Consider the following 25993-nt stretch of genomic DNA (forward strand, 5'->3'; position numbering starts at 1 on the left):
CGCTTGGGTGGAGAGCCTGCTTCTCTCTCTCCCTCTGCTTTCTTCTCCCCCTGCCTGTGCACTCTCTCTTTTTCTCTCTCTGTCAAATAAGTAAATAAAGTCTTTTTAAAAAAATGAAAAAAAGTAAAAAAAGAGTATACCCAACAGTAAGAAGCAGTACAGAACATCTAAGGAACTAAGGAAATCTGGTTTTTTACTGTTCTATAGTAGTGGATAGTAACTGAAGTTCTGTGTGACCACATCCCTGTACCATTAGCGCTAATAACATATGTCATAAACCTTCCTCATACCAAAGGAAGAGCATCAGAGCCACTGCTCCCTACACTCATCCAGAATTCTCTAGGAAATAGGCCTGAAATCTAGGCCTGAAATACGGAGCAGTATCACTATAAATAACTACAATTATTATAGAAAACATTACATACCATATTCTATATGGTATAAAATATTATAAATAACATTAAATAAAAAGCATTGAATCCATTCCCTAGGGTTCCTGGGTGGCTCAGTAGGTTAAGCATCTGCCTTCAGCTCAGGTCATGATCCCAGGGTCCTGGAATCGAGTCTCACGTCAAGCTTCCTGCTCAGCAGGGAGTCTGTTCCTCCTTCTCCCTCGTTCTGCCTCTCTGCCTCCTTGTTCCCTTTCTCTCTGCCAAATAAATTAATAAAATCTTAAAAATAAACAAATAAATCCATTAGCTATAGGCAGTAAAAGCCAACCCTATAAATAACAATATGACGCAAAGTAAATTCAAATATTTCTTTTGAGGCATATTCCGGTTCCCTCGTTCTATTTTTTTTTCTCACTTGTTTAGTAGCAGAAACTAAACCAATGTTAGCTTAGTGTTACAGTATGGACTGTCACTACAGTCTCTACACACACAGCAGTAGATGCCTGTGGAGCATTTTATCATATTATTTAATATTCCCCACAGCACTATGTGATTAAACAGAAACACACATTACCATTCCTATTTTATATTGGAGGAATCCATAGTCCAAGACTGTAAACGGTTAGTACCAGGTGGGAAAACAAGGGCAAAACTGTAGCTCAAAGTTAGATGTTCTGATTCCAAGTCTTCTTCTCCCCCCACCCCCAAAATACCACTGATATCATCCTATATTTTAAAATATTTCTTTAGGAATGTATGATGTGAGTTGTTGAGAAGGTATGGAATAAAAGTCTTCATCACCATCTCCCTTATGCAATATACATAGCTCCAAGCTCATAAGATGCTTTAATGAAAAATAAATTTTATTAAATCTATATCTTTTTTAAAAAAATATTTTATTTAGTTTGCAGAGAGAGAGAGAGCACAAGCAAGGGGAGTAGCAGGCCGAGGGAGAAGCAGGTTCCTGCTGAGCAAAGAGCCTGATGCTTGATCCCACAATCCTGGGATGATGATCTGAGTGAAAGACAGACACTTAACCCACTGAGCTACCAAGACATCCCTATTAAATCATTTCTATTTTAACCAAATTTTAGATTTGTTTCCCTAGAACAGAATGGCTCTCCTAGAGTAGATACTGTTGACAGAAAGGAGAGGGATTTAAGCTCATCCTCATGGCCTAAAAGGCCATATAAGCACAACATTTCTTCACTGGGCCCATGAAACAAACCCCCTGTGGATTACAAATTGCCTCTTCCACTCATTTTATAGCAGAGAGCCAGAATAATTTTCCTTGCTCTTATTAGTTTCTGCAGCAAACAACTGCAATTTCTGCAGCCTGGAGAGTAAAAGAAAAAAAAAAATTCTTATGTAAGGAAATTTCATCCATTTCCTCTAATTGCATTTGCTTCTTATTTGGCTTCAGGCTCTTGGCCATGTACAAATAAAGCGTCTTTGCACAGGAATGACAGGGACAAGGAAAGTGTGCGTACGGAAATAGCAGCCTTCTATCTGAACACAGGACTTTCCACCTGCTTACTGCTCACCAGGTGCTTTTCTCTCTGCTAACTTGAAATCAATCAGCCCAGAGTGAGAGCAGAAAGTTCATGTCAGCACTGGGGATTTAGAATGCAAAGACTTGAAAAATCACTGAGGTATCAAATACATATCTTAGTGTCTCTATGTTCACTTTCTGGCAAGGTGCTGTCAGAAATTTCACTGGAACAAAATAGGGTCAAAACTACTAATCACTGTTTTTTAAGTAAAAGCAAAAAAATGTTTACAAAATAATGGCGAACATTCTACTGTTAACAATAATTATTATAATTTATTGAGCAATTACTCTGTCCCAGACCCAATGTGAAGAGCTTTACATACATTGTCTCAACTAACCTCCTAGCCATCTGAGGAAATAGGTATGATCATCCTCATTTTGTATAGGAGGAAATGGGTTTTAAATTCACTCACTAGCAGGTCACTGAGCTAGCATTTAAACTCCTTCAACTGTAGAATTTCAAAAATCTTGAAGCACTGGATTATATTGCCCAATAATAATAACAAGGCATATACATGCAATTTATATTAATAGACAGTTTGTTGATCATTATTTTCAGAGGCTATATTTTGTTTAGCATTTGCCAATTTGCATTATTAATAGTTATAATGGATGATTTTCTAAACCACATTTTAAAAAAAAGATCAGTTGCAAGAAACTTGAGGTAGACTGAGGCACTTAATGTTGTTTTCAAATCCCGAAAGGCCTAAAGAAAGTATTTATTTTTTTTCCAATTTATTTATTTTCAGAAAAACAGTATTCATTATTTTTTCACCACACCCAGTGCTCCATGCAAGCCGTGCCCTCTATAATACCCACCATCTGGTACCCCAACCTCCCACCCCACCCCCCGCCACTTCAAACCCCTCAGACTGTTTTTCAGAGTTTTTAAATCTCAAACCACACCTGATGGCTTTGTCATTGAGTGTTAACTTGGCTGCGGTGAACTACATCTCCCAGAATTTCTTTTCTTATATGTTTTCCGTTAGAGTGGACCACAACTGAGATTCTTAGAGGGTTATTTGGAGAGCCAACCAGTTCACACAGAGATTACAACCCTGTAACACATGTATCTCCTACTGGTTTTACTTCTCTGATTTAACCCTAATGGAAACAGTAAGTTAGATAAACACAATGGGTTGAATTTCTTGTTATTTCATTACTTATAAGAACTAGAGCTCTATTAATAGGTTCCATTTCATTTCAATAAAGATGACTCATAACGGAATCAAAATTTTGGTTAACAAATCCAAGTAAATAACAAATCCATAATAAATGGTCAATATCAGAGAGACAGGATACAATTTTGCTCAATTTATTTTGCTCAATTAATTAAATTTTCTCTTATGCCAATAAGTAGCAATGAAGATTGGGATTATGATTTTTTATAACATTTAAACTATTTTATTTTGAGTTAAATACTTTTAACATTCCTATTTTTCCCTTTCCCTTGAATCAGGAAAAAGATTCAAGAGACAAGTGGGGTGGGGAAGAGGAGCATAAAGAGATTCTGAATCCATTTTTTGGTATACAATTACAAAAAAAGATATTCTGGCTATTATTCTATATATTTCTTAATCCATACTCCCACTGGTTGCTCTCAAAATAGAACATTCACAGTGGGAAAAAGGGCCCAGTGGAGGAGCCATCTCTACCTTGTAACCACAGTCACAAGACCATGGCCCCTCAGTAAGTCTGTAGATTCTCATCTGGACATCATAAAATCCCTCAAATAATACTTTACACCTATTTTCAAAGGAATTTATTTCTAAAATCGGGCTGTTTTGTGCTAAGTTAATTCAGAAGGGCATGAGGGAACACAGGATGCATTAAGGAACTGCCATTGCTATAGCAACCAAAAGGAGAATTATAATTAATTATTTTTAACCCATATGTATATTTTATAGGAACATTTGAAAGGAAGGAAGTAGAACTCAGGAAGCTAAGCAACAGACTGGGGACTACATGTGATTTGAAAGCTTTCTTCCTAACTGTGTTACTAATCAGATAAATACTTCCCTATCATCCTCTTTCTGACCAACAGTGGGGAAATACCCTCGCCTAATGTGTGGGATTCCTATGGGGAAATACTAATGGACTGCACTAGAAAGCCTTCTGCAAACTGAGATCTCTCACAAAATGCTTCACAGTAAAAATGGGTCTCTTTCTCATACTCTGTAAACTCATCAAGGGCTTGAACTTGATGGCCAAATCATCTTCTGTGCTATTTCAAGACATTCTCTTAGGAAAAAAATAAAAAAGATCTTATAGACACGGAGTCCTAAGTAAATTGAGAGCCCACAGCTTGAAACTCTGTTTTCTGCTCCGCTAAGAGATACCATCACCCCTGCCCAGTTCTGAGTCCAAACAGAATTTTATAAAACATTTTCTCACCCACTAATGACAGAAATAAGTAGAGAAAGATCTTATAAATATACATCAACCTACTAGAAATAACTTTTTTTTTTAAGATTTTATTTACTTATTTGAAAGAGAGACACAGCAAGAGAGGGAACAGAAGCGGGGGAGGTGGGAGAGGGAGTATCAGGCTTCGGCCCAATGCGGGGCTCGATCCCAGGACTCTGGGATCATGACTTGAACTGAAGGCAGACGTTTAACGTCTGAGTCACCCAGGTGTCCCTAGAAATAACTTCTTAAGACTTTCTGTGAACGCTCTGAATAAAATTGTGTTTTCTTTTCCAGCCTCAATCTGCATATATTAGCCTTTCCAGAACTGGTATGTCTGATGAGTTATTTCAATTTCAATCTTGGTTCACATCCTCAGGTCAGGCTCTCATTAAAGATTCATTTGAAAGCAACTAGTTATATTAGCAACCTCAATGTATACTTCCAACTTTTAATAAGATACTAAAAGCCAGTGATGACTCACTCCTACAGAATACCATTTAGGTCTGTCGGTGAAAAGACAAATTTCCTTTCCACAACTTTTGTACAAAATACAAACTCACATAACTATCATTTTCTGGTATGTAAATGTGTACCAACAAACTCAAAAAGAAATAGTCATCCTAACTTATATACCCTGAACAAACCAATTTTCCCCACTGCATCGTATATGTAAAGCTTATTATAGCCATTTGGGTGGAGGTAGCCTTGCCAATGTGTGCAGTAATCAGAGCTAAGATCAAAATAATAGAATTATAAAAACTCTGAACTTTTTTAGCATAATGCTACTTATAACCACTGTGGATGTACATATCTCTCTGCTCTCCAAACACCTGAAGGTTGGATCTCTGCTCTGAATTTTGCTCTGATGAGGGCTCACCTACCGGATCCAATCCACAATAATGGTCTAAGTAGCCTTTGGAGAGTGAGGATTTATACCTAAAAGACAAGTAATGGATCATCAGAGACACTCACTTAGATTCTTCTGTCCCTACCCCCAAAAAGTAGCATATTAACAAGACAGGTTAATTTGATTAAATAGTTTTATGCTGGGTATTCTTTTATTATGTTGACTAATTATAGAAATAAGTAATTTGAAAAGATTATTTCGACTTACTAATGGAAAAAACACAAGACGGCTCACTGGTCTTAGGATCTTACCCTCACCCCACCCCCACAAAGTAAGTCTTATTTCTCAAATTCATCTTTTAATTATTCCCTTCAAATAAAATGCAGTTGTATAAGTTTTAAAAAAATAGCAAAACGAAAGACATACATGACTAGTCACCATACCTTAACCAACAATTCAGTGATACTGACTGACTTGCCTTCCTAAACTTCATCAGGTTTTCCCTTCTCTCACACTCGAGCAATTGCCTACCTTGTGAGGCAAAGCTAACGGTGATCCTTTAAGGGATTATCTATATTCTGTACTTATACCATGTGCCAGTGTCAAATGAGAATAGAACCATGTATCTTCAGTTCCACACTTACAAAATGTCCACAGCCAAACTAGAAAGGTTCTAATGTCCCTTCCCCCTAAAAGTGCGGTCTGGGACAAGCCAGCATCCAACTGGAGAGAACATTAGTCTCATTCTCTATCATTTTAAGGATCTTCCCTTGAGTTTTTTCTTACTATTGAGTAAGAATCTTAAATGGAAGTTAATAGGTTTGTACTTTCTTGGTAGTGTCGCCAAAGAAGCTATGAATAGAATAGCCATGCGAGTGAACCATGCTGACATGAGTCCTCAAGACCCAACAGAAACTTGCAGGGAGAATCTTCACAAAGGATTAAAACACTCTATAACTTAAGAGATTCTCTGCTTGTGGTCCTGAGAAGCTTCCTTAACTTTCAGCTATTTCCCTGGCATATCCTGTGCCACAGGTACCGTACTCCATATACATCACAAATTTCCTGGCCTAATATTCCTAAATACGATATTTCCTTTTCCTAAAAGACCTTTTTACCAAATGTCAACATATTCAAATACTTTGCATCTTTCAAAGGCTAGTTCATATGTGGCTTCCTCTACAGAATCCTCTCTACCTTCTGAGTCTGCCTCCCCCCTACTCTGCTTTATTGAAGGGTGACTGACAAATAAGATTGTGTATATTTAAGGTGTACAATGTGATGATTTGGTGTATGTATACATTGTGAAATGATTACTATAATCAAGTGAATGAACACATCCATCACTTCACACAGTTCATTCTATCCCTGTGTGTGTGTGTGTGTGTGTGATGAGAACAGTTAAGATCCTACTTTCACAGGAAATTTCTACAGTATTTTTTAAGATTTAAATTCCAGTTAGTTTAAATTTCAGTTAGTTAACATAGTGTACTATTAGTTTCAAATGATTCAGCACTTCCGTACAATACCCAGTGCTCAGCACAGATGTCACTCCCTACTCCCCATCACCTTTCACCCTTCTCTCTGCCTACCTCACCTCTGCTAACCCTCAAGTTCATTCTCAATAGTGAAGAGTCTGTTTCTGGTTTGCCTCTCTCTCTCTTTTTTTCCCCCTTTGCTTGTTCATTTTGTGTCTTAAATTCCACATATGGTATTTGTCTTCCTCTGACTGACTTATTTCACTTAACACAATACTCCTTAGCTCTGTCCATGTCGTTACAAATGGCAAAATTTCACTTTTTAATGTCTGAGTAATATTTCATTCTATATGTATGCTATATATAATATATATCTCGTATATACATATACTCTCTATATAAATGTATACCTTCTCTTCTTTATCTATTCATCAGTCGATACTTGGGCTATTTCTATAATTTGGCTATTGTAGATAATGTTTCTATAAACATCAGGGTGCACGTATACCTTTGGACTAGTATTTTTGCATTATTTGAGTAAATACCTAATAGTCCAATTGCTGGATCGCAGAGTAGTTCTATTTTTAGCTTTTTGAAGAACCTTCACAATGTTTTCCAGAGTAGCTGAACCAATTTGCATTCCCAGCAACAGCACAAGAGAGGTAATGTTTCTCCACATCCTTGCCAACATCTGTTGATTCTTGTGTTGTTGACTTTAGCCTTTCTAACAGGTGTTAGGTGATACCTCATTGTAGTTTTGATTTGTATTTCCCTGATGATCTGTGATGTTGAGTATCTTTTCATTTGTCTGTTGGCCATTTATGTATCTTCTTTAGAAAATGTCTATTCATGTTTTTACCCATTTTTTAACTGGAATATTGTTTTTTGGGTATTGAGTCATAAGAGTTCTTTAAAGATTTTGGATATTAACCCTGGATGTCATTCACAAATATCTTCTCCCATTCCATAGGTTTTCTTTTAGTTTTGTTGACTGTTTCCTTTGCTGTGCAGAAGCTCTTTATTTTGATCACATCCCAATACTTTATTTTTGCTTTTGTTTCCCTTGCTTCAGGAGACATATCTAGAAAAAAAGCTGCTATGGCCAGTGTCAAAGATGTTACCAACTGTTTTATCTTCTAGGATTTTAATGGTTTCAGTTCTCATAATTATGTCTTTAATCCATTTTGAATTTATTTTTGTGTATGGTGTAAGAAAGCAGTCCTGTTTCATTCTTTTGCATGTGGCTGTCCAGTTTTCCCAACACTATCACAATCTTTGTTGAAGTGATTGTGATTTTCCCAAAAATATTCTTTCTTGTTTTGTTGAGATTAATTGACCATGTAATTGTGGATTCATTTCTGGGTTTTCTATTCTGTTCTATTGATCTATGTGACTATTTTTGTGCCAACACCATACTGTCTCAATCATTACAGCTTTGTAATATAACTTGAAGTCTGGAATTATGATGTCTTCATGTTAATTCAAACATGAATTATGAACGAATTCATAACAAAGCTTTGTTCTTCCTTTTCTAGGCTGCTTGAGCCCTTTCCACTCTTTTGTGGTTCCTCACACTTTTAGGATTGTTTGTTCTAGTTCTGTGAAAGATGTTAGTATTTTGATAGGGATTGCATTAAATGGTATAAATTACTTTGGGTAGTATAGATATTTTAACAATATTTGTTCTTCCAATCCATGAGCATGGAATGTTTTTCCATATCTTTCTGTCGTCTTCAATTTCTTTCATCAGTGTTTTATGGCTTTCAGTGTACAAGTCTTTCACTTCTTTGGTTAGATTTATTCCTAAGTATCTTACTGGTTTTGGTGCAATTGTAAAGGGGATTGATTCCTTAGTTTCTTTTTCTTCTGCTTTATTGCTGGTATATAGAAATGTAATAGATTTCTGTATGTTGATTTTGTAGCCTATGAACTTACTGAGTTCCTTTATCAGCTCTAGATGTTTTTTGGTGGCATCTTTCAGATTTTCTAGATAGAATATCAGGTCATCTGTAAATAGTGAAAGTTTGACTTCTTCCTTACCAGTCTGTTGCCTTTTTTTTTTTTTCCTTGTCTGATTGCTGTGGCTGGGACTTCCAGTACTCTGCTAAATAAAAGTGGTGAGTGTAGATATTCCTGTCTTATTTCTGATCTTAGAGAAAAGCTCTCAGTTTTCCCTCTACTGAGGATGATATTAGCTGTGGTTTTGTCATATATGGCCTTAATTATGTTGAGGTATGTTCCCTCTAAATCTACTTTTTTGAGGGTTTTTATCATGAATGGATGTTGTACTTTGTCAGATGCTTTTTCTACATCTATTAAAATGATGGTTCTTATCCTTTCTTTTACTAATGTGATGCACAGGTCAATTTATTTGTGAATATTGAACCACCTTGCAACCCAGGAATAAAGCCCATTTGATCATGGAGAATGATTTTTTTTAAATATACTATTAACGCTAGTCATGCTGTACATTAGATCTCCAGAACATACTCATCTTAGAAGTTAAAGTTTGAATCCTTTGAACAACATCTCCCCCATTCTCCTCCTACCCTTAAAACCTCAACCCCCAGCCAAAAAAAAAAAAAAAAAAAAACCTCAACCCCACTGCCAAATTAGGTAATAATTTCTTCTTCATCTTTACACCTTTGTTAATCTATATTTTTCTGTGGCTCTTGCCACTTTATACTCTGAATTTAGTTTATGTATGTCAATATTTTACCTTTTTTAAGCTCTTCTTTTCAAGGTGGAGGCCATGTTTAGTATGTGATAAATACATATTTAGGATGGAGCTCACAGAACAGACTTTAAGAATCATTTCTATGGAAGCTTTTGATCTTGATTAAGTCCCAAAATTCATTTTCACTTTCGTTTTCTTTGCCTTTGGAGACATGTCTTGAAAAAAGTTGCTGTGGCTGATACCAAAGCGATTACGGCCTATGTTCTCCTCTAGGATTTTGGTAGATTCCTGCTTCATATTGAAGTCTTTTATCCATTTCGAGTTTATCTTTGTGTATGGAATAAGAGAATGGTTGAGTTTCATTCTTCTACACGTAGCTGTCCAATTTTCCCAACACCATTTATTGAAGAGACTGTCTTTTTTCCACTGTATATTTTTTCCTGCTTTGCCGAAGATTATTTGACCATAGAGTTGAGGGTCCATATCTGGGCTCTCTACTGTGTTCCACTGGTCTATGTATCTGTTTTTGCGCCAGTACCATGCTGTCTTGGTGATCACTGCTTTGTAGTAAAGCTTGAAATCAGGCAACGTGCTGCCCCCAGTTTTGTTTTTCTTTTTCAACATTTCCTTAGGAATTCAGGGTCTTCCTGGTTCCATACAAATTTTATGATTGCTTGTTCCAGCTTTTTGAAAAATGCCAGTGGAATTTTGATTGGGATGGCATTGAAAGTATAGATTGCTCTAGGCAGTATAGACATTTAAACAATGTTTATTCTTCCGATCTATGAGCATGGAAGGGTCTTCCATCTTTTTGTCTCTTCTTCAATTTCTTTCATGAGTGTTCTGTAGTTCCTTGAGCACAGATCCTTTACCACTTTAGTTAGGTTTATTCTCAGGTATCTTATGGTTCTTGGAGCTATAGAAAATCGAATCGATTCTCTTGTTTCCCTTTCTATATTTTCATTGGTAGTGTATAAGAAAGCAACTGATTTCTGTGCATTGATTTTGTATTCTGCCACATTACTGAATTGCAGTATGAGTTCTAGTAGTTTGTGGGTGGAGTCTTTTGGGTTTTCCATATAAAGTATCATGTCATCTGTGAAGAGAAAGTCTTTGACTTCTTCATTGTCAATTTGAATACCTTTTATTTCTTTTTGTTGTCTGATTGCTGTTGCTAGGACTTCTAGTACTATGCTGAACAAGGTGGTGAGAGTGGACATCCTTGTCATGTTCCTGATCTCAAAAGGAAGGCTGTCAGCTTTTCCCAATGAGGATAATATTTGCTGTGAGTTTTTCATAAATAGATTTTATAAAGTTCTCTCTACCCCTACACTTTGAATCATTTTAATCAGGAAAGATGCTGTATCTGGTCAAATGCTTTTTCTGCATCAACTGAAAGGACCATGTGATTATTCTCTTCTCTCTTACTGATTTGTTCTATCACATTGACTGATTTGCAAATGTTGAACCACACTTGCATCCCATGGATAAATCCCACCTGGAACAGTCAACAAAACAAAGGCAACCCACGGAAGGGGAGAAGATATTTGCAAATGACACTACAGACAAAGGGCTGATATCCAAGATCGTAACACACACAAAACAGATAATCACATCAAAAAATGGGCAGAAGACATGAACAGACACTTCTCCAAAGACATACAAATGGCTAACAGACACATGAAAAAATGTTCATCATCATTAGCCATCAGGGAGATTCAAATCAAAACCACAGTGAGATACCACCTTGAACCAGTCAGAATGCCCAAAATTAACAAGACAGTAAACAACATGTGTTGGAGAGGATGTGGAAAAAGGGGAACCCTCTTATACTGCTGGTGGGAATGCAAATTGGTGCTGCCACTTTGGAAAACAGTGTGGAGATTCCTTAAGAAATTAAAAATAGAGCTACCCTGATCCTGCAGTTTCACTACTGGGATTTACCCCAAAGATACTGATGTAATGAAAAGAAGGGCCATCTGTACTCATATGTTCATAGCAGCAATGGCCACAGTTGCCATTCAACAGGTGAATGGATAAAGATGTAGTCCATATATACAATGAAATATTATGCCTCCATTAGAAAGGATGAATACCCAACTTTTTATCAACATGGGAGATTATGCTGGCTGAAATAAGTCAAGCAGAGGAAGTCAATTATCATATAATTTCACTTACTTGTGGAGCATAAGGAATAACATGGAGGACATTGGGAGATGGAGTGGAGAAGTGAGTTGGGGAAAATTGGAGAGGGAGACCAACCATGAGAGACTATGGACTCCAAGAAACAAACTGAGGGTTTTGGAGGGAAGGGGGCTGGGAGGTCGGGTGAGCTTCGTGGTGGGTATTATGGAGGGCACATATTGCATGGAGCACTGGGTGTGGTGCATAAACGATGAATTTTGGAGAAAAGAAATAAAATAATATAAAATTTTAAAAAGAATCATTTCTATAGGAGTATGTATCTTCATATGGGTTTTCAGAAGCCAGCCTTCTTAATGGAAAGAAATTAATCTCCCATGTTACGATTTTGGCAAAAGAAAGGAAGATCAACAATTCCAGTCTTGTTTTCAACATACATCACAGGCTATGAAACCCTGTCCAAGGTCTACAAAAACAGTAGACCTGATCAGTAATTCTCTAGCCAGCTATGCATGAAAGGTCTACCTCCTGCGATAACATGCTCACTCCCCACCCAGCACAAGACACCCCTTTATATCTAATACTGAAGCATCTTTGAGAAGTTCTTACCAATATCCATGTTCCAAAAGCTTATAGCTCTGGTTTCCTTCAATTATTTTATAATAGCTTTGTTAAATTCAAAATTTTGACTGTCTGGTTCTAAAGTTCCTAGGCCATCAATAATTTTGAAAACCTAAGAAAGTAGTATACTTAACAACTTTCAGCTCACAGACACTTTGATTGTCTGATAAAAGCCATGGGTCCTACCTCTTGAAGAATGTAAAATCTATGCATAGACCCAAGATTACAGATCCTTGGTCATAGTCATCACATAAGTTGAATGAGCCTTGAGTTAGGAATGACTGTAACAGAATCTGATGAATTATTGTCTCTGAAACACTTGTATTTCCAGACTCAGATATATAAAAACAAGGTTCACAAAGAAATTAACATTTCTTTGGCTTATATTTTTCTGGGAAGAAAGTGAAAATCAGAGCAACCTAAAATTCATCAGAGCAATCTAAAATTCATCATTCTTGGACCACCAACACTGTTAACACTAGAGAAATACAAAAATTTATAGGAACTTTTCAAATAATCCATTATAAAACATGAGACATATTAGTGAAGCTTAGTTGGAAGGCACAACTAACATTTATTGAGTATCTACTATGGACCAGTCTCTTGTCATTCACTGTGTAATCAAATGCTTATGAACTTTCCAATTTTACTAAAGACAAAACTGAAACTCAGGGAGGAAAGGTAACCTGCCCCCAATGCACATAGAAAAAGTAGACACAGACACAGGAAACAACCACAGAATTTTCAGTTCACATTCTTCTCCTTAATCATGAAGTTAATAATTTTTTGCTTGTAACTATAAGACCAGGGTTTGTTTGTTTTCATTTATCAACATGATAGAATTTTGGCAATAATAACAACTTAACAACTGCTTCCATAAATCAAGTGCCTGTTGCTCATAAAAGTAAAAAAAAAAAAAATTCCATCTTTCTTGATAAGTGGGCTATAGCAGAGCGTAGAGAAAGGTCAGAAAATGAAGCCTGTCTGAGTGCAACAGCTTAGAGGAAAATGAGATGATGGGATGTAATTATGGGTGGAAGTATTTAATGGAGGCAATAAAGTTAATATCTTCTAGTCAAATAAAAACTTGCTTAGAAGAACTGTTTCCTCAATTTTACAACTTTCTAAAGAAAGAGGTATACAGCAACAGCCCAAACTCTTACAGTGCTCTTGGAATTTACTCAAAAAAGAACCGTGGTTAGGGCATTACCAATCATTCTTCTAAGATCTACAGATCATCTTTTCAAGCCTTAAACACAGGGATGACACCTGAGTTTATATAGATAGTGAAATTGATAGAAAATCTAAAACTCAAAGGTCTCTAATGCCCTCAGATTCCAACACTTCAGAACAGAAATCTATACTATATATTTAATTAATAAATAAAAATTATTTATTTATTTATTTATAAATAAGAACAGAGGAATTTTTTAAGTTAAAAATCAATGTATTATTTGAAAAGGCAAGATAAAAGAAAAATTATAGATTTATATTTTAATTTGCTTTGACCTACCTATGTTCTATTGGAATCTCAACATACAAAGTAAGCATTCCACTTCTAAAGAGGGTTTCCCATCCAGATGGCCAACAGACACATGAAAAGTGCTCCACATCTCTTGGCATCAGGGAAATACAAATCAAAACCACAATGAGAAACCACCTCACACCAGTCAGAATGGCTAAAATTAACAAGTCAGGAAATGACAGATGCTGGCGAGGATGTGGAGAAAAGGGAACCCTCCTACACTATTGATGGGAATGCAAACTGGTGCAACCACTCTGGAAAACATCATGGAGTTCCCTCAAAAAGTTGGAAATAAAGCTATCCTATGACCCAGCAATTGAACTACTGGGTGTTTACCCTAAAAATACAAACATAGTGATCCAAAGGGGCACACGCACCTGAAAGTTTATAGCAGCAATGTCCACAATAGCCAAAGTTTGGAAAGATCCTAGATGTCCATCAACAGAAGAATGGATAAAGAAGAGGTGGTATATATATACAGTGGAATATTATGCAGCCATCAAAAGAAATGATATCTTTCCATTGGCAACGACGTGGATGGAACTAGAGGGTGTTATGCTTAGCAAAATAAGTCAATCAAAGAATGACAACTATCATATGATCTCCCTGATATGAGGAAGTGGAGATGCAATGTGGGGGGTATGAGGGGTAGGAAAAGAATAAATGAAACAATATGGGATCAGGAGGGAGACAAACCATAAGTGACTCTTAATTTCATAAAACAAACTGACAGTGGCCAGGGGGAGGGTGGTAGGGAGAGGGTGGTGGGGTTATGGACATTGGGGAGGGTATGTGCTATGGTGAGGGTTGTGAGTGTGTAAACCTGGCGATTCACAGACCTGTACCCCTGGGGTTAATAACACATTATTTATTAAAAAATAAAAATAAAAATAAAAAAGAGTGTCTCCTTAGTACAGGCATAGATCAGTCTACCTTCACTCTTGGCAAACATCATGTGATTTTACAAATGCCATCGTTGCTTCTCTGTATGGAAAATATTAAACACTTATTACGGTCAGCTGATTATGTTAAAACCTGTATTTAGAAATCTCTCTGGGGGACACCTGGGTGGCTCAGTGGGTTAAGCCTCTGCCTTCAGCTCAGGTCATAATCTCAGGGTCCTGGGATCGAGTCCCGCATCAGGCTCTCTGCTCATCAGGGAGACTGCTTCCTCCTTTCTCTTTCTGCCTGCCTCTCTGCCTACTTGTGATCTCTGTCTGTCAAATAAATAAATAAAATCTTTAAAAAAATCTCTCTGGAATTTCGAAATAGTAAAGACAGAGGGAATATATCTAGTTCCTACAACTAGATGCTTGCAGTGTTATGGCATCGTTTATTAGTCCTTCAAGTAAGAGATCATGTAAGAAAGAAAGACCACAAAAAGTTAAATGATTATACAAGAGTATAGGGAGTAACATTTCATCTTTCCATAACTTTGTGAGATATTATGGCTTCCATTTTACAGGTGTAACAATCAAGTTTTAGAGAATGTTAGAAACTCGAAGTCATGTGAAAAATGGAAAAAATATGGAAGATACCCATGTCAATTGTCTAGCATAGTGCCTGGTACAGTAGGCAGGTAATAAAGACCACATGACAAATATAGAGACGATACAAAGGAGGGAAGCAGGAAGAGAAGAAGCAAAGCCAAAATAAAATCCTTCTTTTCTGATGATATAATTACTTCTAGTAAGAGGGAAGAAGATTCTCATTTCCAGATGCTGACAGCTTATTTATTATTGAATATTAACATATTTTCAAACACTGAAATATATAAGAAATAGAAACACAGTAAGAAATGTCCAGGCTGGGTGAGCCTGGGTTGTTCAGTCAGTTAAGCAACTACTCTTGGTTTCAGTTCAGGTCATGATCTTAGGGCTGTGAGATCAGGCCTGTGATGGGATCCGTGCTCAGCATGGAGTCTGCTGGAGATTCTTTCTCCCTTCCTCTCTGCTCCTCCCCCTGCTGGCAGAGCTCCCCCTCTCTCTTTCTTTTCCTCTCTATCTCAAATAACTAAATAAAAAAAAAAAAATTTTTTTTTTTTAAGGAATATCCAGATTCTTAGGGCACCTATGTGGCTCACTTGGTTAAGCATCCGACTCTTGATTTCGGCTCAGGTCATGATCTTGGGCACGTGAGATGGTGCCCCATCTTGGACTCTGTGCTCAGCAAAGCATATGCTTGAGATTCTGTTTCTCCCTCTCCCACTGCCCCTCCTTAGCTCTCTCTCTCTCAAATAAACAAATAAAACTTTAAAAAAGAAACATCCAAATTTTTTTTTAAGATTTTATTTATTTATTTGACAGAGAGAGATTACAAGTAGGCAGAGAGAGAGAGAGGAGGAAGCAGGCTCCCTGCAGAGCAGAGAGCCCGATGCGGGACTCGATTCCAGGACCCTGAGATCATGACCTGAGCCGAAGGCATGGGCTTAACCCACTGAGCCACCCAGGCGCCCCCCAAATTTTTGATATACAATTGTATTCGTTATTCAGTTCAATAAAAATAGTAAGTATTAATTAAAAATATAATATAGATTCCTGCCCTCAAGGTGTTTGCTGGGAGGGAGGGTAAAGGTTTATATACACCATACAAATACTGAATTCTATGCTCAGAAAATAATCATGTGCCAAAATGCCTGAAACAGATAGAAAGTGCCATGGAGTGGAGGTTAAAAAAAAAAAAAGGGAGAGAGAGAGAGAGAGAGAAGACTAGGTAGGCTACAGTAAGCAGAAAAATGTCAGAGAACTGAGAAATAGCACTTTCCTTAGGTAGATGGGTAGCAAACAGAAACATGTGCAACAGACAGGCAAGAACGAGTAAGATACATGCCAGAAGACACAATTGACTAGAGTAGAGAATTCGTGCTGTAAGTTAGGATATAGGTTTGGACTAGAGGCATGGGCATTTCGCTCCATGTGTTTAGAACAGATCTAGTAAGGAGAGAAGCCATTATAGTTCTATTACCAGAGCACATGCAACATGTATGGGGCCAGCTGTCTGATTCACTGCATTCTGCATGCTTTTACTGCAAAAGAATACTGCCAACAAGGCGCTTGGGTAACAGCAAATCAGCTTTTGCTGTTAGCTAAGCTGTACCAATGTTGGTTTTATTTCTTGAGCCTAATTTTCTTTTATATTTATTTTAGTTTTCCAAGCTTTAATTTTTGCATTTTCTTTTAAAGTGTTTTTTTTTTCTTTGAAGATTTTATTTATTTATTTGGGAGAGAGAGGGACAGAGATAGCAATAGAGATAGAAAGGGAGCACGAGCGGGGAGGAGAGAGAGAAGAGCTTTCCATTGAGCAGGGAGTGCAGTGAGGGACTTGATACCAGGATGCTGGTATCATGACCTGAGCTGAAGGCAAACGCTTTACTGATCCACCCAGATGCCCCTAAAGAAGTATTTTCTGACTTTTTTCAAATATCCATTTTAGGTTTGCTTTGAAGAAAGCTTTTAGAAATTTGATCATTGTTACTAGTCATGTATACCAGAATCTGACATATGATATGGCTTTCATTTCTTACTCGAGATCTGAATCTTTTCCTTTTGATCTGTTCAACAGTACTCACAGAACTCATACCAGCCAAAACGTTTAATTAAAGCCAAAATTTAATAGACACCAGCTTGGCTAACAAAACATAATTACATTATGAATTTTAACTTTAATAGAACTTCATTAAAAGAGAACAGTAAAATATTCTGAGGAGCAAAAAAGAAACTTGAAAGCTTACCTTCACTACATACTTTATCTCAACCATATCTGGTTTTTCTTACTTCAACTCACATTAAATTAAATTTTTTATATTAGAATAACTTCTCATTATTTTTTTTTTTAAGATTTTATTTATTTATTTGACAGAGAGCACAAGCAGGCAGAAAGGCAGGCAGAGAGAGAGGAGGAAACAGGCTCCCCGCTGAGCAGAGAGCCCGATGCGGGGCTTGATCCCAGGACCCCGAGATCATGACCCGAGCCGAAGGCAGCGGCTCAACCCACTGAGCCACCCAGGCGCCCCATAACTTCTCATTATTGATTGCCTATGCACTAGATCCTGTTATATCTTTCTAAAAACCTTCTTTCATGCAATCATCTGAGCAACTCTGTTGATAAGAATTTTTATCTCAATTGAACAGATGAGGAACTGAAGCTCAGCGAACTTCTAGAACTTTCCCAAGAATTCTCAGTCAGCTGGATGGGTCAGCTGCTCCAGTTCTAAATCCACAACTCTGTTCACTGCCCCATGATGCTTCTTCCATCATAGGAGATTATACTGTGATTTCAAATTTAGTACCAATTAGCTTCAAGTAACTTCTTAGTATTATCTTTAAACTGGAAAGGTATTCCCACATTAACAATCTGTCTTTTCTAAAGAAGTAGAAGTAAAAATTAACTTCAAAATAGTCCTCCATGAAGCAAATAATACATTATATGTTAATAAAAAATAATTATCCTTCAACATGTTTAGAAAAATCCTTATATGCAGACTGCTGTGGGCCCATCTATAAATAAATGGTAAATAAGGAGCGAGCTGAGGGTTACTAAAGATTAACTGCTCAGCAGTTACTCACATTCTCCATTCTCCAGAAAACGGTCTGTTTTGGATGTATTAATTTTGGATGTATTAATTAGACAGAAAAAAAAATTCCTTGTCAACCAAAAAGTTTACTAGTAGTGAGCACAGACACGTACTAAACAAAGACACGGCCAATTCTCTTAGTCTTAAATAATCAGATTCTTTATTCTACCCAAGGTCATTCAATTAAAAAGATGCATTTAACACAGAGGTTAAAGAAATCAGTTCTGAGAAGTAGGAAGAATTAATTTGCTTTTCATAAATTAATTTTCAAGTTGGCACTTCTCAACATAGCTGTTTGTTGAGGTGGAAGAGTTTTCTTTCCTTTAATTCAATTTGATAATAATTTGAAAGGCCTGATTGCATTTTTCCATTTGTGTTTGGCCTTCAAAAAGCCTAAATTTCACAGTAGGAAGCAGATTTATTTACACCTCCATTGACTGACATTTCCCCAGTTGTCAAACAGACCAGACTCTACTGGAAAATGAAGTATACAAACAGGCAAAATTCTTGCACTTCTTAAGCTTTCTCAAAGTTTGGCACTGGAGCAGTAAAGAACTTAGGTGGGCTCCATGCAGTGATAGAAAAGGCATTGCTCTGTGCTGAACACCTGCACTCTGACTCCAGCTTTGCTCTCTAGGGCCAGCGGTATGACTTTAAGAAAGCCAGCTAGTGTCTCTAGGGCTCCATTTTCTCATTCAATCAACAAACGTCTGGACAGGGTTCTCACTGAATTCCCTTCTCCTCTATGACTAGCTGCAGTGAGCCTCCTGCCGATTGTGTGCAGACTTTGGAAATGCCATGCCTTTTCACTCAAAGCCCAAAAGCTGAGTAAGTGGTTCCCACTTTTGCAACCTGATAAGCTTCCGGGGTAGGGGGGTGTGGGAGATTGTCTACGAATCCACCCAGAAGTTTCCTTTGAAATTCAAGGACCTTTCAGGAAACACATACTTCATGACTCAAGACGTGATATTTGCCTAAATTTTTTTCTTAGTAACAAATGTAGGAGGGAGCTATAAAAAGCTGAATGGGAGATGCATTCTTAAATTAGCTGTGGTAGTGGTGCTGGCTAGTCCCAGGAAACCTAAATGACATGGAAACTTGAAGCAACACTATACATTTGTCAAAACTGGACAGAGCAGCTATGCAAGGCTGATTGCTTTCTCACTGTCTGATGTAAATGATAGCTTCAGAGACTGAACGTGCTGGAGTCAAACGAAAAGAGGACCAGAATTTGGGAAGAAAACAGAAAATGAGTTTATAATTTCCTTTCAGCCAGGAAAATATCTATGAGGGGAAAAAAAGGTGAGTAAAAAAATCAAGAATTTCAGACTAAAATATATAATCAAAGAACTCAGCTCCTACCAATAGTCTGTTAGATATTTCTTAGCCCTGGTGAGCTTATAATATCAGCTGATCAATGATTAAAAAAAAATTGGGATAAAAAAACTAAATCTCTCTCTTTTTTTTTAAAGATTTTGTTTATCTATTTGACTGAGAGAGAGAGATCACAAGTAGGTAGAGCAGCAGGCAGGGCGGGGGTAGGGGGGTGGGAAGCAGGCTCCCTGCTAGGCAGAGAGCCCGATGTGGGAGGACCCTGAGATCATGACCTGAGCCGAAGGCAGAGCCTTTAACCCACTGAGCCACCCAGGTGCCCCAAAGAGACTAAATCTTATACAGACATCTATGTTCCTTTTTAGCTAAGATAATTAACAGTTTAACCTGTTAAACTTACCAGGGGAAGCACTTACATGAAGTGACCAATTACCAGACACAGGATTAAAAAACTTATTAGCTGTCAAATTTCAAGATATGTAAAATCTACTACTACTACTATTTTACATCCAATGGTATTTTGGAGCTTCCCAGAAAATGTTTTGTTTATTTTCTTTAGAGATACGCACAGGAAGTCTGCTACTGGGCAGGCCTGGTGTCATTGTCCCTCTCCGCACATGAGAGATGGAAGGCCAGGAAAGCTTAAGCAACCTCTCCAAATTCCTACAGTCAGTGAGAGGCAGAGGTGGGACTACAACTCATGCCCTCTGAGTAAATTCCCAAAAATGACTTGGGGAGAATATGTCCTTTAAGATCCATTCATACGAGTGCCTTGTTTTATGCTTTTATATGGCCGGAATATTAGTTATCTAGTTTCCAGGGTTCAGTCCCATTGCTAAATTTTTGAAAAGGAATGAATAGTGATGAAAAGTACACAGCTCTCTCCCCTTCGGGTGGCATCACTTTCCTTTCCTCCCACTCACAAAAGACCCTATTATATGTAGCGAATGATCCTGCAGTTGTAAGCCCAGTGATAATTCTGGCTCAGGGAAGAAATAGATCTTCCAACTGCTGAGCAAGGAGACATCAACAAAATCAACTACCTAGTGACTGGCCTCTAAGAGGCAAAGCAAGAGCTACCCTTGCTGCTTTACTCCCTGAAATCTTTACAAGCCTGATTTTTCCCTAACCACTTTGGCTCTTCCTGCAGTGTTTGTGTGTGACTATTGATTTGATCATTTTGAAGGGTTTAGTTTCATGGGGTAAACTCCCCAGTCTAGGTAACAAAATTAAAGGACAGACTGGGACCTAGGGTCTGTGCACTGCCTGGCGACTGGGGGAGGATGCAAAAAGATAAGGCCACAGATGTTGCCCACAGTGCATCAAATGCAGCTTATTTCCTAGGAAACTCCCAAGCAAAAAAGGAAGCAGCTTTTTAGAGATGGACAAATGCTTGTTGTTTTGATGAGAGTCTTCTAACCCTTTCCTTTTCTCCCACTCCTGATTTCAAAACCACTGGCGAGCATTGATTATAAAATGTCCCTGGCACTTTGCTGCTCATTTATTTGATAATGTCTATTTGGGGCTCCTGCTTTCGAGCACTTCCGGGTGAGTACATTCCTAACTTTTTAAAAATATCTTATGTAAAGTCTACCTTGAAAGACAAATAAAAAGGGCAAGCTAATTAATTAGGTCTAGTCTCAATGTGATCTCTAGCCAGGATTCAAGGGCAGAACTGACATTGAACAGCAGGGAATTGGTACCGCACAGGTGATGGATATGTGACTGTTGCCGTGATCTGATTTATCTGGCTTGTCTGGTGACTCCTGGGATCTGACTGGCAGGACGGCTCCACCACTGCCACCTGCCAAGTTCAGATGGGATCTCTGAGTGCACTTCAGTAGAAGCTTAACAAACCTCAGCTCAGTTTCACCGATAACAACAGTTCAGTGAGAAGGTCCGCCCTTACTATACATGCAAAATCCTACCAGGAGAACAAGAGAAAGTCAGGGCCTATTTCTCCAGTTTCAGTTGTGTCAATAAGAAAGTGTGGTTTAAAAAGGAAAAAAAAAAAAAAAAAGAAGGTGGATCAAGATCAAGAATTGAGCATCCACATTTCCTTTTCCTCTGTACTCAAATTCCAGTAAAATTCCAGTAAGAAAGCTCAAAAGGAATCTAATCACTAGTGGTGCTGAGAAATAGGGGGCACTCCTCAGCAAGCTCACGATTTAAAACATTATGTAATGCGGGAAGCAGACAGGATTTTTATTCGTGAATAACCGGGGTTGAGAGAGACACCGGGAAGCACGCATCAGAATGATCTAGTAGGACCAGAGATTCCCCTCTGGCTGATTTCTTAGTGATTCAACATCAAGGTAGGCAGTTATAAAATGGAGGACTGTGATGGGACAGATATCAAAGGATTTCCTTAAGAACAGCTCATGCAAAAGTTGCTCAGGTTTAGCTGCGCCTGCACCATCTTCCTTTCCCGAGCAGCAACCAGGTTTTGCACCAGGCTAACACAGAATGACGCCCTAAAGAAATGGAGCTAGCCTCTAGAAAACAAACTCTCAACCCTTTTGGACCATTGTGTGCCACAAATGGTTATGGATATGGTGACAGTATGACTTACTGTTCAAACCAGAACACTGGGGCAATGGGGGTAAACTGGGACTGTTGACCAATGCATGCATACAGTCACTCTAGCTATGAGTCCTTCACATACTGATCCCCTCAGCTCCTGGGAAGCCAAGTCTCAGCCTGCTGGCCACAACGTGTCACCAAATATTGTCATTTTCTATGTGTGTTATGTCAAAAAAAAAATATATATATATATATGTGTATAGGGGTATATATATATACACACACACACACATATATATATATATATACACACACACACATATATGGGATCACTGGTTTGACGCAAAAGTCGCATACCCATGACCTCGAAGCATGTTTCCTCTAGCTATGAAGAGTTTTGAAAAGATTGGTTCAAGATTTAGCCATCAGGAAGTTGCATGTAAACATCTGAATTTTTCATTCTTGCTGGAAAAACAAAAAAATAGTGTTTGTTCATGCTATAACCACATTCCATCCTAGAAACAGTCTAGTGGGGCAAAATTCTGTCCTCAGGAAGCTTCAGTTATCTATCTTATCTGTGCATCCCAGATGGTCCTTTAAATGCTTTTCTACTGTTAGTAGGCACCTCAGAGGAAATCCCTCCCCAGTTCTAAGATGAACAAGCGAATCAATCAGGTCTACCTCACCTCCTTTCCACACCGTTCCTACGTATCATCTTCTTCATGGCCCTTACCACCCTCTAAAATTACCCAGCTTATTTATTTGTTTGTATATTGACTATTTCCTCTGTAGAAAATTCTCCCTGCAAGAAGAATGATTATTTTACACTTTATTTATTTATTAATTTATTTATTTGAGAGAGAGACAGAAAGATCACAGGCAGGGGGAGAGGAGAGGCAGAAGGTCCTACAGAAAAGCAATTAACTCTGTATGCATATCATTAACTCTGATAAATATCAGCTACTCTAAAAATTACATATATTACATATATTTCTAGGCTTCTATATGTTCCAATAATTTAAATCTCTGAAAAAGGGATAGCTCATCATCTTTTCTATGGCCATTAATTGAGCACCAACTACATGCCAGGAGCTGTAATGAATTCTGGGGAGACAAATAAAAATAAGACAAAAATGTGACTGCGAACCTAAGACGTTTAGATCTACATTCCTCGTGATCTCAGATGTCTAAATGTGGTAAATAACTAGAGCTGCTCTGAATACTCACTGGCCGCCTTCCTCCATGCAACTCTGTAATTCCACTAATATGCTTCCCTGCCAATCTCCACTATTTTTTTTTTGTATGAATTTTAAGATTCGTCACTCAACCCTTTTGCATCAGCATGTAGACATAAATTAATGTTAAAATAGTAGTCCCACATCCTTCTTCTGAGAGATCTCAGGCACTCAAGTAGGATAAACATAAAGGAAAAAAAATCAAAAAAGAAGTTGCTGAGAGGTTACTGTAAAATGTGCAATGCCAAGAAGAGCAGTTAAAGGAAAAGGTCATCTACAAAATTAGGAGCTTCCAAGAAGTAAATGGATTTTTGTGTTATACCAAAATAGTCTATAGGCATTAGCTACGGAAAAAGGAAGGAAATGTTAAAAAAAAGAAGATGCTCATTCCACACTCAGCATATTTCTATTCTTTCATAATTTGACTATCTTTTATAAAGTAGAAACAGATGAGCTTTAGTTCAAGATGTTACACTTCCTGCAACTCATATCTCCCATACCAAGTCTCTAAACATTAAAGATATATTTTATTTTTATTTTTATTTATTTTTTAAGAGTGGGGGAGGGGCAAAGGGCGAGGTAGGGAGAGACAGAATCTTAAGCAGACTCCACACTGAGGATGGAGACCGCTGGGGACTCCATCTCACTATCCTGAGATTATGACCTGAGCTGAAATCAACAGTCGGACGCTTAACTGAGTGAGCCACCCTGGGTCCTCTGAAAATGTATTTTTTATAAATTTAATTTATCATTTAGAAAATTAAGAGAGTTCCCATTGGTGAAAGTGAGCCAAAGAGAATTTGGAAAAAGAAAAAGCAAAAAGGATCTGGTGAGACGATACAACACACAATAGAAGTTGCTTGCAAAAAGTGCGTGGGGATCTGAGCCGCCCAGAGCATGACGGGTCTGATATTAGTTTCCAGGGCCAGCAACGAAGGGACTAGGTGGATGCTTCCATAAGAAGAACCAGGTGCACTGAATTTTTCATGCGTCTGCACCATATCAACAAAACACCACACATCAGCAACAGAGCCCTTTATTCCCAGATGGGGACATACCAAAGAGATACAAGTAAGGTTCCAGGAGACTGGTGATATTCAGAAGAAATGGGAAACTCATATGCTTAAAAGAAGAAAAAAAAATAATTCATGTATCCCATCAGAAACACATTCTTCCTGCCCCCCCCAAACCCCCTTCTTGACTGGCATGTTTACTTTCCAGTTTGCCACAATCCCCACTCCCCACACTATTTGTTTTTTTGTTTTGTTTTTTTGTGGATTTTTTTTTTCAATACATGAAAAACCTGGTTTTTTGTGGATTTGTTTGTTTGTTTGTTTTTGGTTATTTAGCAGCCCAGGCCCATAGGCAATTGAGTGGGGACCCCTGCACTGAAAGACCACTGGGTATTCTTTGTGTCGTCCTAAAAGGCACAGTGAGTTAAAACGGACTATAACAAAAACAACCCATGTTTTTGTGTCAATCAAGTGACAACAACTGCCAAAAGCCCCATCAGATAGAGTAACCGGCCTCAACCTCAAGACTTTCTAACCCAATAATTTGACTTTCTGGGTACCGAAATAACTGTGTGAACCACCTAGCAATAAACAAAGAATTATACAGGAGACTCTTAGAGCTTCTGCAAAGATGGGCTGATTCATCTCCTAGAGGACTGCGCAGGAAAGAGCAGCAGATGTTATTAAACTGCAAGAACTTGAAATTGTAGGAAATAGGGTCTGGGTTATTTTAAAATCCTTTTACCTGAGTCCCCTGTGTTTCTGTGCTCATGTGGTTTCCGAGTTTACCCTTTCAACAAATTATAAGTTGCTTTTGTAAGAGACAAGACCTTATTTCAAACTCAAATAGCAACAAAAGTTCAGGGAACCCCTGCCATCTGACTGTATACAGAACAGGTGCTAAGCGTTCAGACTACAGCAGGATATTTATTCTATGACATCAGGAGACAATCATAAAGTCAATAAAACAACTTCAGTAATATTCTGAAATTATGCCCAAAATAGAACACTACACAGGCAATCCTGTACATATCTGATTTTGAAGGTATTATATACCCTTGAAGAGTATAAACCTAACCTAAAGATCCCAAAACTTAAAAGAGAAGGAATCCTCTCATTAAAATTGCTTCATGGCTTTTTCCATGAAAGTGAAAAGAATAATAACACAAATATGTGCATAACTATGCAAATTCTCGAATAAAGGGGAATACTAAGTCACCATCAATGCCACACAAAAAGAAAAAAAAATGTCATTTTCCTTGAGGCCAATGTAGCTTCAGAGGAAACAACAAGCTTTGCAATTTAAAATAGATTTTTAGAAGCAACTAGAATGCATTAACTTCTAAGTTAATTGCATATTATATATTTTTTTAAAAATGCATACTCCCAAGAGATTTACTTACAAAAACTTCATGTGCGAAAAATGCTCCCAAGTTCCTCAGAATTTAAAACTATAGTCTTCAAGAACTAATACTTAAAATGTTTTCAAAGATATCTGGGTGGGTTGTGTACATCAGAATGTAAGTTCCCCTGAGGAGAGTCTTCCAGGAAAGGATCAAAACAATGGTTTGTTGGAATAAGCATGTTGGAAATCTCAGAAAATATTTATGGTCATTTACTGAGATCATTTTGGGTAGAGATAGTGGGATCTTATGATAAAAATAACCAATATTG

Source organism: Neovison vison, chromosome 12, assembly GCF_020171115.1.
Source record: "Neovison vison isolate M4711 chromosome 12, ASM_NN_V1, whole genome shotgun sequence".
Lineage (NCBI taxonomy): Eukaryota > Metazoa > Chordata > Mammalia > Carnivora > Mustelidae > Neogale > Neogale vison.